Genomic DNA, 14,508 nt, shown 5'->3' with positions numbered 1-14,508 from the left:
TTAACTGCCCACGCCTCCTCTAAACAGTCCACTCATTCAACACTCTGCATTTAAACCCTTGAACGTGACATCTGTTCCCCGCAGGACCCTGACTGCTGCAGCCACCTTGGTGGTTAGGTGGCTTTCCTCGTTGTCACTGCTACCATGACATTGGAAATCTCTCCACGTATTATGAACCAACACAGGAATCCCAGACCTCCTTTCAAAGTCCTGCAGTCCTCCCCACCAAGCCCTACAACTAGCAGGGGACCTAGAAATAGACACTTTGCAGGGGAGGGAGCCAGATTCTCCAATTTTCCCTTAATGGTAGGAGCATCAACAGCAACGTTCTATTAGTCGAAATCTCTAAAAACTCTCAGCCTCTTCTGAAAGAGGCAACATGGAGTCTGACAGACCTGGGTTTGAATCCTGGCTCCGCTACTTACTGACTGTGAGACCTTCCAGTTCCTCAGATTCCTCATGTATAAATAATAATAATAATGTGGAATAGTAATATCTGCCTCTCACACTTGCCGTAAGGATTGAATAAGACAACCTATGCGAGGGCTTAGTACATGCCTGGCACATCCTAAATAGATGCTCAGTAAATGTTAATTCCCTTCTCTATCAGGCAACTGGCAGGAGGAGAGGAGAAGCTATGAGAACAGTTAGAAGATGTAAAGAGGCTTCTCCAGAAATGCCATACCACCTCCTTCAGTTCTCCAGTGGAGTAGCCACCGGCTGGTATAACAATGGACCAAGGCAGAAAAAAAAGAAAAGAACAACTCATCAGAAACCAGGCTTTTGTCAGAAAGAAAAAAGAAAAAACAATGCTCAAACCCAACTGCAGCAAGCAATTAGGGAACAATAGCTAAATACTTTCTATAATTAGAGAGAGAAACTGTCGCAAGTGATCAGAGCGCCTTTGTCTGCACTGACCCTCAACACCCAGAGAAGATCTTGGCTCATGTGAGATGGAGACTGGGGAATCTTTGTGTCTTTTTTAGTTTTCTTGAGAAATTAAATTTCACACCACCCTTCTGTTGCCAAGAAAGAAGAGCAGAGGAGGCAGCGAGGACCCTCTCACCAGAAAAGAAAGGCAATTGGAAATGTGACTCATGTCGAGGGCTAATTCAATCCTGAAAGAGGAAAGGGTCTTACAGCTTCCCCGCAGAGCTCCTGCCACCCTGGTCCTACTCGGCTGATGGCGCAGGTGGGTGGGTTGGCATTTCTGGAGGAACAGGGGTTTGAAATCCACTTATCACATCCCTTTTGCTAAAATGTGAGGAGGAGCAAATTCTTATCTTTAACAATGGATATTCTGGACAAAAGCAAAGGAGAGGATATGCCCACAAACTTTAGTGCTACAGAATTGCTCTCTTGGTCTTGACACAAGGACCAAGCTAGCTTCCTTGCCCCACATCTCTATGCCTGCCCAGGTCCTGCTCTTCTCCCAAGCCCCCAGCTTCCAAACTCTGGTCATCTTTTTCTCTTCATTCTCCTCAGTTCCTCATCGCTAACTCAGCCTATTGATACTTCCTTCTATATACACTCCCATCTTTTCCTTCCTCCCCATTCCTACCGCACAAGCACTGTCAAGCTCCCCACGCATCCCATATCTAGACTTTTCTGCAGACTTCCATCTGGTCCCCTTCCTCCAGAAGCCTACGCTTCCAAGACATTCCTCAAAACACCACCTCAAACGCTCCATTCACTATGCCATTCTCTATGCTGAGACTGAGACTACACTGAAACTATGGTACAAGTGCCCATGAAGGTACACTGGATAATTTTAGGTGATGTAGTACACCAAGTTATTGTCCTGCTGAGGCCCCCGTACCAGGCCAGTACCCCCATCACTCTGCTACCATGAGTGTTGGCTGCTAACAGCTCGAAACTGCCCCATTCTCTGGAAAATCGACAGAGCTGAAGGGAGCTGCCTCATTAGGAAATGTCTGGAAGGTTACACCCTCACACAGTCCCATATCATGCTTTCAGGAAGGTATTCTGTTCTTGTTTTTTTGTTTGTTTTATTTATTTATTGGAGGAAGATTATCCCTGAGCTAACATCTGCTGCCAATCCTCCTCTTTTTCCTGAGGAAGACTGGCCCTGAGCTAACATCTGTGCCCATCTTCCTCCACTTTATATGTGGAACGCCTACCACAGCATGGCTTGCTAAGTGGTGCCATGGCCGCACCTGGGATCCGAACCGGCGAACCCCAGACCGCCAAAGCAGAACATGCGCACTTAACCACTGGGCCACCAGCCGGTCCCAAGGTATTCTGTTCCTAAATGCTGGGTTGCTACAAACTGTTTCTTTGGGAGAAACTCAGGTCAGTCTTGGAAAGTCTCGAACACCTGCAGTTCAGTTCCGTGAGAAGGCCACAGAGACCTAGGTGTCTCCCACTGCCTGCCTGGAAGGAACAGCTATAATGTCTGCTATGCTCCAGGTACTGAGCCACTATTAAGCACCAGACCTTGTTTTGAGGATACTGACATAAATAAGATGATGTTCTTACCCTGCTGAGAAGCCCATAGCCTGGTGGGAGACAGATTATTATTTTTTTAATTTTACAATCAGTTTTAAAAGTGCTCTACGGACGTGTGTAAAGCAATACTGGGGGGAGGGGAGAGCTCCTCTGTTCCTGTTGCAGTGGAACATAATGGAGTTCAGGATTCAGCAGCTGGTTTCCAGTATGGACCCTCCCACTTATTAGCTGAGAGACCCCAGGCGTGTTATCGATGGTGTCTGCTGGCAAAAAAGAGTGACTGAAATGCCCTTTAGAATACATCAACTTAATGGACATTGTCTCTGGGTAATAGGATTGCAGGTGGTTTTTATTTTCTTCTGTTTGCTTTTCTATTTTTAAAATTTTCCACAGAGAATGAGATCCTTTTGAAATCAGAAAAAGAGAATAAGTAAATTTTTTTAATGTGGTTTAATTCTCAGAAGTATGCTCCAAGGTGCTCTCTTTTAAGGCATATCTCCTCCCCCCACCTCCGCACTTTATCTACCTATTTATCTGTCTGTCTATGTATCTATCTGGCCGTCTATGTATCTATGTCAAAGGGTAGTTTTTAGGACTACCTGCTTCAAAATCACTTGGAAGTTTTATTAAAATGCACATTCCGGAGGCCGGCCCCGTGGCCGAGTGGTTAAGTTTGCGCCCTCTGCTTTGGCGGCCCAGGGTTTCACCAGTTTGGATCCTGGGCGCGGACGTGGCACCACTCATCCGGCCATGCTGAGGCGGCATCCCACATGCCACAACTAGAAGGACCCACAACTGAAATATGCAACTATGTACTGGGGGGATTTGGGGAGAAAAAGCAGGAAAAAAAAAAAAAGATTGGCAACAGTTGTCAGCTCAGGTGCCAATCTTTTAAACAAATAAAATACACGTTCCAAGCCCTACTCCCTGGATTCACACAGTTCGGAGGGGGCCTAGAAATTTGTATTTTGACAAGCTCCCTAGATGATTCCTTTTTGCACCATAAGCATGAGAACCACTATTAAGGTAAATGAAGCATTCTATTTGCATTAATTTTCCAGATAACTAAGGCTCATCTACATATATAACTTTTTAAAAAGTTTTACACATTCTTACAAAATAAGTTTGCTGAAGAGAGTTATAAAAAATCATTTATTTACCACCTCCTAGTACACAGATTGTGCCACTTAAAGAAACCAGGGCTCCTTAGAGAAATGACTCATTCCAAATCTGGAGATGGAAATGTATAAGATGATCCTGGAACATCTTATCATACCAGAAAGCATGGACGTTATCAAAGACTACTGGGGTTGGGTCAAAAGGGCTCAGAAGTCTATATGAAGACTCTCCCACTTGCTAAAGGTGGGACAATTTGACCATCAATCAGCTGAAAACATCAATGGATTGAAGCACATCAAGTATCTTTACCTCTAAGAGTTTATAATGATACTCAAAAAAAAAAAATTGTCACCTCTGAAGAATGCTAGGAAACTAGTTATTTTTAAAACTGGTCTCTGAAGGGGCTGGCCCCGTGGCCGAGTGGTTAAGTTCGCGCGCTCCGCTGCAGGCGGCCCAGTGTTTCGTCGGTTCGAATCCTGGGCGCGGACATGGCACTGCTCGTCAGACCACGCTGAGGCAGCGTCCCACATGCCACAACTAGAGGAACCCACAACGAAGAATACACAACTATGTACCGGGGGGCTTTGGGGAGAAAAAGGAAAAAATAAAAATCTTTAAAAAAAATAAATAATAAAAAAAAAAAAAACTGGTCTCTGAAGAGAAAGACTCGGGCAGTCATTCCCTCTTTCCTTTGTGATCTGTTCCAAAGAGTAAGCAAATAGCTGATGAAGGGACAATCCTCTTTTATGGAATTATTGCAGCTGAGAAATGGAAAAGGAATGATGGAATTAGAACATCACCAATTTGCAATTCCTAATGATTTATGGGTGTAGCAATGATCATAAATGGCTCCTAGCATCACAAGAAAGACCACAAGAACTTGGATCTTCCTGACAGAAGTAAACACCACCACCTGCGAAGTTACTTTGTCCCTCCCCCACCCCACTGCAAAAACCAAGCAAAACAAAACCTTGCATCTGATCAAGCCTCTAGAGCTAATGAAGAATTCCTAGGAAACAGGAGGAACAAGCTTACAAAGACACAAAGTTGAGGCGGTAGGAAACTCTACCAGGCAAATGACCTGGTTTCTTCAACAAAACATTGCATTTAAAAAAGCAAAGAGATGGAAAGGGAACCTCTAAGTAAAAGAGATACGAGATATATCAACCAATCACAATGGATCAACCTTATTTGGATCTTGATTCAAATGAGCAAACTCTCTCTCTCTCTCTATTGTATATATATATTCAAAAAGTAAAACTAAGAACACATTAAAAACATATAAAACACAAAAAATTTTAAGACAATCAGGGAAATGCCAACTCTGACAGCATATTTGATGATATTAAAGAATTATTTTTTTAAACTTAAGTATGATAACAGTACTGTGGTTGTGGTTTTTAAAAAGGAGTCCTATTTTTAGAGGAACATGCTGAAGTTTTCACAAATGAGATAGGATGTTTGAGATTTGCTTCAAAATAATCCAGGGGAGGGAGTGGGAAAGGTTATGATGGACAAGATTGGCTCTGTGTTGAAAATTGTTAAAGCCAGTGGTGCATTCATCAGGTTCATTTTTCTATTTTCTCTACTTTTGAAAATGTTTGAAATTTTCATAAATAAAATGTTCTGTAGGTTCACGGTTGAAACTTGAAAATTTCAGAAAAGTAAAAGAAGAAAGTTTAAATTATCCATAATCCCACCCTACAGAGATAATCATTACTGTCACTTTACAGTACATCCTTCTAGCCTTTTAAATAATATATAATAGAAATCCTGCTGTGAATATTGTTTTGTAATCTGCTTCTTTCACTTCAGATAGTATATTTTCCTTGTCATTAAAAATTCTAAAACATTGTTCTTAATTGTTGCAATAGTATTTTAGTTCCTAACATTTATTTAATCAAAACTCTATTTTTGCTACTAAAAATTTTGCTGCAGGGGCCAGTCAGGTGGCACAGCAGTTAAGTTCGCATGTTCCGCTACTCAGCGGCCGGGGGTTCGCTGGTTCAGATCCCCGGGGCAGACACGGCACTGTTTGGCAAAAGCCATGCTGTGGTAGGCGTCCCACATATAAAGTAGAGGGAGATGGGCATGGATGTTAGCTCAGGGCCCGTCTTCCTCAGCAAAACAAAAGAGGAGGATTGGCAGTAGTTAGCTCAGGGCTAATCTTCCTCAAAAACAAAAAATTTGCTGCAATGAATATCCTTGAAAATCTTTATTTGGGGGCACTACTCATTTTTAAAAAGTAGAATTCGTAGTTGAAAGAATATAAACATTTTTAGATATTTAATACATACTGTTAAACTGCTCCCTAGAAAGGTTATATCCATTTGTGTTCCTGCCAGTAGGAAGGAGAATTCCCCTTTTTCGAAAACGTTATTCTTCCGGAAGCTTTTAATTTTCCCTATTTAATAAAGAATTCCAGGTCAAAAGAAGAGTTGATAAGTGTGGGAGCCAGATGGGTCTATCTTTGAATCCTATTAGCTCTGTGACCTTGTGAGAGTTACTCAACATGTCTGGATGTGGGAAAAGAATAACACTGGCGGGTCATGGCCATTAAATAAAATCATAAACCTAATGACATAATGTATTATCTGTACATTTCTTAGCACGGTGCCTGCCTTGGTAACTGTTAGCTGTAACTATCATCATTATCATTATTATTATTACATATTGCCTTCCTATAGAATAAAATTCATAGTTTTTGTGACAGCTGTTTTCTTTTTCATGAAGAGGCCTTTTTACTTGCTTCTGCATTCAAGTTTGTATTTAAGAGAGTTTATGGATAAGTTTGATGGTCTAGTGGTTAAGATTTGGCATTCTCACTGCCACGGTCTGGGCTTCTTTCCCCATCTGGGAACCACACCACCTGTCTGTTGGTTGTCATACTGTGGCGGCTGCATGTTGCTGTGACGCTGAAAGCTATGCCACCACTATTTCAAATACCAGCAGGGTCCCTCATGGTGGACAGGTTTCAGTGGAGCTTCAGACAGACTAGGAAGAAGGACCTGGCCACCCACTTCTGAAAAAATTGGCCATGAAAACCCGATGAATAGCAGAGAAGCATTGTCTGATAGAGTGCCAGAAGGTGAGAGGATGGAGCAAAAGGACGGGGCAGGGTTCTGCTGTGCTGTACTCGGGGCCAACAGAAGTCAGAATCAACTGGATGGCACAAACAACAAATGGAGAGGGTAGGGTGGTTTTGGTTGCATCCTAAAGAAACCCCAAGTCAGATGGATAAGGCTGCAGCACCTCTTCAGAAGACGTGGTCTGACTGTCTCCTTAGCAATTCCCTTGGCTCTGCCCTTCTCTGACTATTGTTTTCAACCCCATACCGACGTCCCCAGAATAAGGCAGTTAATTAAAAGAGATGCAACTAAAGCAACATGCTTCTTTGTTCACTTCCAGGTGGAAAAAGAAAGAGTCCCTGCGTACTACCCTCCAAGTGGACCATTCAATGTATACTGATTTGGAAAACTATTTAATTTTTTTTCATTTTTTGTCTTTTTTGGTGGAACTTAATAAGCCGATTCTCAAGGTAACCGGCCAAGACGAAACACACTGTTGACTAAGGAGAACAAGGTGAGAGAACTTGCTGTAAGAGGAACAGAATAAAAAGCCCCAAACAGATCTATGTGGACACTTACCACATGACGGATGCGGCCTGCAGATCGGTGAGGAAAGAACAGACTTTAATAAATGCTCCTGATAAAATCGAGTATCCATGTGGAAACAATTGAAATCACACTCCTATCCCACGTCATACACAGTAGTCGATTCCAGGTGGAATTGACCTATGCGTAAAAGGAAAAACTATAAAATTTTAAAAGATAATACAGGAAAGCATGTTCAAGACCTTGAGACAGGGGAGAATTCTTAAACAAGACCCAAAGAGCACTCACCATAATAGAAAAGATTCATAAATTGCCTTAGCTAAGAATTAAAATTTTCTGTTCATCAAAAGATAGCATTGTTGGATCAAAAAGACAAGCAGAGCAGTAGAAGGTACTTGCAATAGACAAAGGACTAGTTTCCAAACCATAGGAAGAATTCTCACAAATTGACAAGAAAAAGACATATGACCCAGTAAGAAATGGATGAGAGACTTGAACAGGAACTTCACAAAGACAAAATCAAAGACGTTATTAGTCGTCAGGGAAATGCAAATTAAAATTAATGCCATTCTTACATACCAGATGTAAAATTTTACAGGAACAGCATATCAAGTGTTGGAGATAGGAATATAAACTAAATCAACCACTTCGGAAACAGTTTGGCCCTATCTGAAGATAGGAAGATCCACATAGCCTACAACTCAGCAATCCATCCCTAAGCGTATACCCCAGAGAAACTGATGCTCAATTATTCACAGCTGCATTATTCATTAATAACCCCAAATTGGAAACAGATCAAATGGTCATCAATGGCAGAACAGATAAAGTCTTAGAAAGTTCGCCATTACTCTCTCTAATAAAACTAAGTTAATAATAATAATAATGGCTAATACTTTTAGGGCACTTACCATGTGCTAAATACTGTTTTAGGGTTTTAGTATATAAATAATCATTACAAATACTAATCAGAATCTGCCATGCACCAGGTACCATTCTAAACAGGCTTCATATGTAGTCATTTTATCTTCACGCTTAACCTGTGAAGAAAGTACAATTATTATCCCCATTTTTCAAATGAGAAAAGTGAGGTCAAACAGTTAACTAACCTGCTCAAGATCACACTAGTTAGTGGGAAAGCTGGGATTCTGCCTTCATGGAACACGACCACTAGAAAAGGGTCTAAGGCTGAACCTTGAGAAAAACCATCAGATAAGGAGTTCAGAAGTAAAGGGAGGCTCAGGAATTTTTTTTTAAATGGGGCTGGGGAGGGCGACAGGCAAAAGTCCATTGTGGCTTCCAGTTATCTCGGAGTCAGAGGAAACGTGGAGCAGAGATTTTTTTTTTTAATAACAGCTTTACTGAGATATAATTCACATACCATAAAATTCACCCTTTCAAAGTGTACAACTCAGTGGCTTTGATTATATTCACAGAGTTGTACAACAATCACCACCAACTAATTTTAGAACTTTTTCAACACTCCAGAAAGAAATCCATACCAATTAGCGGTCGCCTCACTTTCCCAGTCCCCCCTTTCTCTCCTCTCACCCTAGCCCTAGCCCCAGGCAACCACTAATCTACATTCTGTATAGATATGCCTATTCTGGACACTACACATAAATGGAATCATAATATCTGGTCTTTTCTGACTGGCTTCTTTCACTTAGCATATTTCAAGCTTCATACATCTTGATACATATATTGGTGCTTCATTTCTTCTTACTGCCAAATAATATTCTACTGTATGGATGTACCACATTTTGTTTATCTATTTATCACTTGATGGGGTTGCTTCTACATTTTGCCTACTATGAATGATGCTGCTATGAACATTGTATACAAGCTTCTGTGTGAATGTATGTTTTCATTTCTCTTGGGTATATACCTAGGAGTGGAATTTCTGGGTCATATGGTAACTCTATGTTTAATATTTAGAGGAACTGCCAAACTATTTTCCAAAGTGACTACACCATTTTACATTTCCACCGACAATGTATGAGTGTTCCAATTTTTCTACATCTTCACCAGTATTTGTTATTGTCTGTCTTTTTTATTACAGCCATGTTAGTGGTATGGAGTGGTATCTTAATATGATTTAGAGCAGAGTTCTTGACTGTAGGTTGAACTTGACCTTGAACTCCACAAGGGAAGTCTGTTCCATCGTCATCTTTCACCCAGCCTCTGCCAGGTCTCTCAGACCCCTGGTAGAAATAGGCTCCCACCTGTGAATGAGGATAGGCTCAAGTCCTTCACTTTCAGTTGGCCTTTCCATCAGTCACAGCTAGGCCTGTTAGTTCCCTTGCTGGATGGAAGCCCTCAACTGAAAGAAAAAGTTCTCAGATAATAATCCTGGCTTTTAAACAAAAACAAACACTTTGTTCATTCTTCTTCAATCACTCAGTTCCCTTGATCTATCTTTTATTTTCTTTTGAGAGCACCATACATACGTGAACCATTTCACTTCTCTCTATCATAAGGAAAACAGTGCAACAGCAACAACGAATGGCCACTGACCCCCTCAGATGCAACAGGGAGTGGTGGGGACTGTGGCCCACATTCCCACATTGGCAAACTGCATTCTAGATGCTTGCTGTCGTGCGAGAACGTAGGCCCAATACTGCCAGCTCTCCTGGTTTTCAAAAGAAGCTGGAAATCCAGACTTTTATTAAAATCTCCCAATTTTTAAATGTCTGCAACTAACTCACAAGTTTTAAAGCATGTGTGGACAAACAGAACACTTCTGAAGGCCAGTTTCAGCCCACAAGCCCCAGATCTACCAGCCTCCTGGTCTTCAGGACGTGGGTTGTGCAGTATTTACCTCTGAGTCCCCAGAATTAGCAAAGGTCTGGTATGGACAGAGCACTTGAGATATTTTTGATACATTTCTGAAGAAAACCACCTGATATTCCTTTAATACTGTGAGCCAAGCCCTTAAGCTCTTTGCATTCATTATCTCACGTCATCCTCACAGCCTTATGAGGTAGGGAAACTTGCTGAAGGTCACAGAGCCAGGAAGCAAGGAAGGCAGGACTCAAAGTTAGGTCTGACTCCAGATTTCTTAGAGAGAGAGAATCGTCCACTTGGAGCCAGTACAGAATAGTGGGTGAGACGATATTCTTTAGGGTTAAGTCACTGTCCAGATTAGTCACTTTCCATTTGTAGTCTTGGGCAATTCACAAAACATCTCTAAGCCTCCATTTTCCAATCTGTAAAATGGGGATAATAAGAGTTAATTACTCATAGGCTGTTGTAAGGGTTAAATGAGATAGATTGGCACAGAGGAGCTCACCAACAAACAATAACTATTCTTATTGTCCCAGTATTTTCCCCTTAGAGCAGCCACACACCGCTGCAACTCCTCAATGCACAAACAGGCATCTTCTGGTGGATTATCTTGTTACTAGACAAATGATGAGGAAATAAGGTAAGGAGTCACTTCAAATATCAGATGGCTGCCTTCTGAGGCGGCAGCACGCTTGATAGGAATGAAAATGATCAAAACAAATGACAGTGCTCAGGGCAAGGGGCAAACTGTTCCCTTCCCAGGCTGTTCGATAGAAAAAGGAATAGTTATCTTGGGTCTACAGCTTCGTCCCCACTGCAGCCTCGTGTTTCAAATCCCCTTAAGGTTAGAGCCAACTTTCAAAAAGAATAATTAAATCTGGAAAGAATTGGGGTCAGCAGGTCTTGCAGCGCTTTTAAACAGGAAGTCTCAGGACTCGAGGAGGGAAGAAGCTGACAGCAAAGCGGCTTTCCCAGGTGTCAATCCGAAGAGCTGCGCTGGCCCGGGAAGAAGACACAGGCGCACCTCTCCCCAAAAACAAGCTGACCCTAAATTCAAGACATCTACAGTCAAAATATTGATTCTACTCATAAAGCGACACATTTCAGAACATTTTTGGCTCATTTAATAAAAATTGTTATAATAGTCCTCCTTTATCTGCAGGAGATTCGTTCCAAGATTCCCAGTGGATGCCTGAAACCGCGGATAGCACCGAACTCTATATATAGTATGTTTTTTCCTGTACACATACATATCTATGATAAAGTTTAATTTATAAATTAGGCACAGTAAGACATTAATAACAACTAATAATAAAATAGAACAATTATAACAATATACTGTAATTAAAGTTATTTGAGTGTGATCTCTCTCAAAATGTCTTGTTGTACTGTATTCATCCTTCTTCTTGTGATGATGTGAGATGACACAATGCCCACGTGATGAGATGAAGTGAGGTGCATGACATAGGCATTATGACTGACATAGCATTAGGCTACTATCGACCTTCCGACAACATGTCAGGAGAAGGATCATCAGCTTCTGGACCAAGGTTGACCACAGGTAACTGAAACCATGGAAAGCGGAACTGCGGATATGGGGGGACTACTGTATATTCAGTAATCATATAAAAACAAAGATTGTGTTCATGATAACAAAGAAATGACATACCTAAGAATCAATATCCTGAGAGATGTGTGCAATCTATGTAAAGAAGACTTCAAAATGTTATTAGCAGATATAAAAGAAGATTTTAATAAGGCGAAACCTATACAGTATTCCTGAGACATTAAATTGGAAAGATATGAGCTCTCTCTAAGTTAATTTATGGCCAACTCAGTGGCAATCGATATTCCTTACAGGCTTCTTTAAAAGAATTCAACAAAATAATTCTAAATTTCATTTGGAAAACAAGTAAATGAAGGGATATTACACCATACTTTTTATTCACTTATTTATTCATTTTATTAATTTTGCACTTTACTTGAATTTGCTTTCACTGTGTTATTGAGATATATTTCACATTCCATAAAAGTCACCTTTTTGAAGTGTACAGATCAGTGCTTTTTAGTATATTCACAGAGTTGTGCCACCATCAGCACTATATAATTTTTCAACAGTCCAAAAAGAAATTCGGTACCCATTAGCAGTCACTCATCTTTCCCATCCCCCATCCCCACCCAACCTAGCCCCGCGTACATATTAATCTACTTTTTGTCTCTGTGGATTTTTCTATACTGGAAATTTTATATAAATGGAATTATACAACATCTGGCCCTTTGTGACTAGCTTCTTTCACTTAGCATAATGTTTTCAAGGTTTCTGTAGCAAAGAATTTAACCTTGCCCAAACAGAGATCTGGCCTTTGGCCTCAGCTTCTGGGAGGTAATCTCTAAGCTCTTGAAATGTCATGTCTAATAGGAGTGTCTGTCTGCCTCGGAGACTTGGGTCACCAGATGGTTGAAAATATGCTTCAGGGTGGGGGCTGGCCAGAAAGGCCAGCAATGAGATTTAGTGTGGGGGCTTCACGTCACGCAGTTAGCGGATGTCTGCAGGGGCTGGAGACTGAGGTCAGCCACATGGGCAATCAGTCATGCCCACGTGGTGGAGGCCCAGTGAAAACCCTGGACACTGCAGCTCAGGTGAACTTCCATGGCTGGCGGTACTCCTTGCGAATTGTCACACATCGATGCTGGGAGAGTGATGCTGTCCTGGCTACACAGAGAGAGGACAACTGGATGCTCTACGTTTCTAATCCTCCTGGACTCTGCCCTGTGCACTTCTTCCTTTGGCTGATTTTAATCTATATCCTTTTCCTGTAATAAATCACGAGTATAATACCTTTCAGGAGTTCTGTGTGTCCTTCTAATGAATTATCAAACCTAAGAGTAGCTTTAGGAACTCCCAAACTTGCAATTGGTGTTAGAAGTGAAAATAATCTCTTGTGGACTGCTCCCTCCAACTTTAAAAGTTGCCCAAACTCATACAAGGGTCATTCATATTTTAGCATATAAAAGTACTACACTCCTTTTTATTGCCAAATAATATTCCCTTATATGCATATATCACATTTTTGTTTATCTATTGATCAAGTGATGGACATCTGGGTTGTTTCTACTTTTGGGTTATTATGAATAAGGCTGCTCCGAACATTTGTGTACAAGTTTTTATGTGGAATATGTTTTCAATTCTCTTAGGTTTATACCTAGGTGTGGAATTGCTGGCTCATATAGTCATGCTATGTTTAATTTTTGAGGAGCTGCCAAACTGTTTTCCAAAGTGGCTACACCATTTTACAATCCCACCAGCAATACATGAGGGTTCCAATTTCTCCACATCCTTATCAATACTTGTTATTGTCATCTTAATTTTTATTTTAGTCACCCTAGTAAATATGAATTGGTATCACATCACAATTTTGATTTTCATTTCCTGAATTGCTAATGATGTTAAGCAACTTTTCATGTGTGATTATTGGCCAATTGTATATCTTCTTTGAAGAAACATCTAGTCAAATCCTTTGCCCATTCTTTTAATGGATTATTTACCTTTTTGTTGTTGATTTGTAAGAGTTCTTTATATATTCTGGCTACAAGTTTCTTATAAGATATATGATTTGCAAATATTGTCTCCCATTCTGTGGATTGTCTTTTCATTTTCTTGATACTGTCCTTTGAAGCATAAAAGTTTTTAATTTTTGTGAAGTCCAATTTATCTATTTTTTCTTTGGTTAACGGATCATGCTTTTGGTGTCATATCTAAGAATCCCTTGCCAAATCCAAGATCATGAAGATTTACCCCTATGTTTTCTTCTAAGAGTTTTATAGTTTAACTCTTATATTTTAGTCTTTAATCTATTTTTAGTTAATTTTATATATGGTGTAGAGTAAGGATCTAACTTCATTCTTTTGCAAGTGGATATTGTTTCCCAGCACCACTTCTTGAAAGGATTATTCTTTCCCCATTGAGTGGTCTTGGCACCTGTCTTAGTCCATTCAGGGTGCTACAACAAAATAGCATAAATTAGGTAGTTTATAAACAACAGAAATTTATTTCTCACAGCTTTGGAGGCCAAGAAGTCCAAGATCAAGGCACCTGCAGATTTGGTGTCCAGTGAGGGTCCACCTTTGGCTCATAGATGGTGCCTTCTTGCTGTGTCCTCACATGGTGGAAGGGACAAGAGAGCTCTCTAGAGTCCCTTTTATAAGGGCACTAATCCCATTTATTAGGGCTTCTTCCTCATGACCTAATCACCTCCCAAAGGTCCCCCTCTCCTGATACCATCACACTGGGGGTCAGGTTTCAACATATGAATTTGGGGGAGACACATTCATACCATAGCAGCGCCTTTGTCCAAAATCAGTTGACCACAGACATGTAGGTTTATTTCTGGACTCTCCATTTTATTCCATTGATCTACATGTCTATCCCTATGCCAGTACTACACTGTCCGGATTACTATAGCTTTGTAGTAAGTTTTGAAGTTGGGAAATGTTAGTCTTCTAACTTTGCTCTTCTTACGTA

The sequence above is a fragment of the Equus quagga genome, chromosome 20 (assembly GCF_021613505.1).
Source record: "Equus quagga isolate Etosha38 chromosome 20, UCLA_HA_Equagga_1.0, whole genome shotgun sequence".
NCBI lineage: Eukaryota > Metazoa > Chordata > Mammalia > Perissodactyla > Equidae > Equus > Equus quagga.
Note: the sequence above shows the minus strand (reverse complement) of the source record.